Source organism: Mastomys coucha, unplaced genomic scaffold (assembly GCF_008632895.1).
Source record: "Mastomys coucha isolate ucsf_1 unplaced genomic scaffold, UCSF_Mcou_1 pScaffold12, whole genome shotgun sequence".
Lineage (NCBI taxonomy): Eukaryota > Metazoa > Chordata > Mammalia > Rodentia > Muridae > Mastomys > Mastomys coucha.
In genome coordinates this window covers 17,385,074-17,388,290 of record NW_022196894.1, presented here as the reverse complement: position 1 = coordinate 17,388,290, position 3,217 = coordinate 17,385,074, and the positions used below count along the sequence as shown (strand labels likewise).

The 3,217-nt window shown below is 39.2% G+C and overlaps 1 protein-coding gene across 4 annotated transcripts in view; it reads right to left on the bottom strand.

Annotated features, from left to right (window-relative positions):
* Positions 1 to 3,217, bottom strand: part of B3gnt5 (UDP-GlcNAc:betaGal beta-1,3-N-acetylglucosaminyltransferase 5) — a 28,278-nt gene that overhangs the window by 21,604 nt on the left and 3,457 nt on the right. For all 4 annotated transcript variants that reach the window (XM_031363397.1, XM_031363396.1, XM_031363399.1 and 1 more), the window contains exon 3: positions 1,618 to 1,724. The gene's annotated coding sequence lies outside the window, so the exon portion shown is untranslated. The remainder of the gene's footprint in view (positions 1 to 1,617; positions 1,725 to 3,217) is intronic.

Genomic DNA, 3,217 nt, shown 5'->3' with positions numbered 1-3,217 from the left:
CAGTTGGAACCAATCTATAGTGTCTAGGAAGAGAACAAAGGTTGGTAAATGTGATCATTAATACTGATTATTGGCTTTTCAGGATGTAGAATCACCTAGGAGACAAATCATTAGGCATGTCTGATGGAGTCTTCCCCTGAACAAAAAAGGAAAAACCAAGCAGGAGACCAGCATTCACTTTGGTCTGCTACCTGACAGAGTAGATGCTCTGTGACCCACTGCCTCATCCTACTGCTGCCATGGCTTCTCTGCCATGATGGAGAGTACCCTCAGTCAGTGAATCAAAACAAACCTTTCCTCCCTTACATTGATTTTTTTCAGCCATTTTATTATAGCCATGAGAAAAGTAACTCACATGCTAACTTTTGGAATGTAAGGCAGTACAGACATTGGGCTAAAGAGATGGCTTAGAGATGGCTCTTCCAGATTCCCAGCATCCACACTGCAGTTTACAACTGCCTCTAAGACTTGTTTCATGGGTTGCAATGCCCTCTTCTGGCCTCCAAAGGCACTGCATACATGTGGTATAGACATGCATGTAGGCATTACCCACACAGAAAGACAGACACACACATGCTGAGTGATCAAGAAGCAAGGCACACATACAGACAAATAAAATATAATCTTTAAATTATTTTTTAAAAAGCAGAACAAGGTGCCTCCTAAAATACTAAAATACTTCTAAAATAGTCAGGGAGCTATACCCCTCAGTTACTCAAAAGAATAATTAATTCAGACAAAAGAGCTCTTTCTTTAAACACAACAACAACAACAACAACAAACTCACAGGGTTTCAAAAAGCTACAAGTTTCCTGATAATAACACCTGATTTGTAATGCCTCATGCTATCAGTTCACTTCCTTGTTGAATTTGCTTTTGTAATTCTGACATATTATGCAAAACTTTATAAAAATTTTGAAAATTTAATCAAGGTGGAGATAGTTGGAGTTTAAGTTCAATTTAAATAACTGCATTCTTTAGTGATCCAATTAACCAGGCAAGCATGTGAGTGTGTACTGTGCAAGCTACAGTGCAAGCACAGTGGAGAGGCACAACACGGATATATGCAAGCTAGACACAGTGCAGGGATGTGTCATACGTATGTGCAAGCCAGGCATGGTGGAAGAATATGGTGTGGTAATTTCTGGTCTTTAGTCTCAAAGCATTTACAGTTAGCTTGAGATAGGACTTATTGTAGTCACATAAAGTATAATTCTTGTGTACACAATGGTGAGATGCATTTTCAGCATTAATTTGGATCAAATTACTGGCAGCTCGTGCAAGAGAAAAGATGTCAAAAGTAGATCAGAAAGAAGAGCTTGAGTTCTGTCATGGTAAGATCATGAATATGATGATGTTGAGCATCTTATGCCAAGTGTTCAACAGGTCTATTTGTTTATGGGCACCTAGATGCACCATTGATTAACAGTTTTGTCACACAGAGGACAAAAAGAAAAAGATAGTATAACTATCAGCATATATAATTGTCTTTCCTGAGCAGTGATGTATTATATAATACTTTACCATTTATTTGGCACGTGCCTTATTCTGGGCATCCCTGAAAAGCAAGTAATGTCTACATTTAATGAATTTAACAGATATTGACTAGCACCATACCTGAAAAGGCCACAGACAGGATGCTGGATGTGACTTCAGAGACCTTTCAAGAGTTGATATTCCACCAAAGAATCAGTAGGTATAATGTTGCAACCTGAAATCTGGACCTGATAGATGTAAGAGAATAGAAGATTCCAGAAGTTTAGAATGACAAAAAAAAAAAAAAAGTACATGTATTTAGTCTTTTCTATTTTACTCATCATGTGCACATGACTTGCTTTTGAACCAAGTACCAGTGCATCCTGAGGATCCTTTGACATAACTTAATAAAGCCTGGGCCACATCAACTATATACATTAATTTTCCTTCCCTATAAACCATTCATGGCTCCTTAACACAGACAGGCAGATGGCTGGTACTTCCAGGTGGGTATCAACCTTTCAAAACTGCTGTGTCCCAATACTCTTCGAAAAAAATATTAACCAGATACGAATTTACTAAAATATTGATTGCTAACAGTCACCTAACAGATCCTAATTGACCAAGTGGAGCGTTCTATTATCCTTGATCAGAAGGGATGCTAAGGAATTGTCAGGAATGGTGGCATACATGTTTAATCCCAGCGCTGGGAAGATAGACAGGCCAACCTGGTCTACAAAGCATGTTCCGGGATAGCCAGGGTTACACAGAGAAAACCTGTCTTGAAAGCAAACAAACAAACAAACAACAACAAAAACAACATCTTGGTACTGAAGATGTCTTTCGGTGACAATGACACAGAGGTAAGATGAGGCTTGTCAGTTGGGGACTGAACCTGAGTGGAGTCAACCTGGTAGCTTATTTTGTTAAGTGCACTATTGGGCAGTTATAGAGTGGTGGGAAAGCAGGAAAAGAGACAAAATATGAAATTTTAGGTGGATTTTATGTCATATCTCAACTTCACCCTCTGTAATTTTATTGCCTATCCCAGTAGTATGATGTCTTTGTACAGTAAACAGGGTTTCTAGTGTTAAATAACTCACAATAGAAGACCAATCAAAGGCAGCCTTTAAATTCATACCATGAAATGTAAAAAAAGGATTAACCTCCATGCAGTATGATCCAGGTCAATCTCCTTCAGGTTTTCTTTCTAATCTCTTCACTAGTTCCCTTCCTTGCCTGGATACCAGCAAGGTCCCCCGCAACTGGGGCCAAAAGAAAAAAAAGTCAAAACAAACAAACAAACAAACATAAAGCACATGATCTTTGGAGGACGTAAGAAAAGTTTTCATTAAATAGAAACTAAGGGTTTAGGGAAACTCGATGCTTTTACTGATAAGGGCTCGTGATCTTAAAGTGAGGGAACAGAATATAGGTTTTGCTCAGTCCTCTGAGACCAAGTATTTTGTATAACTAGTAAAATATTTGTTAAGATCCAAAGGAACAAAAATAGTCAGAGTACAGCTGTGCAACTTTATATGCATAGGAACGAAAGTAAAGAGAGCCTATGAAAAGAAGATAATAAGTCCCTGAAAATTATTTTTTAAAACTGGAGAGAGGGAGGAAGGGATGGAGGGAGGTATAGAGGGAGGAATGGAAGGAGGGAGGGGGAGGGACAGAGGGAGAGGGAGAGGGGGAGGGAGACAGAGGGAGAGGGAGGGACAGAGGGAGAGGGAGAGGG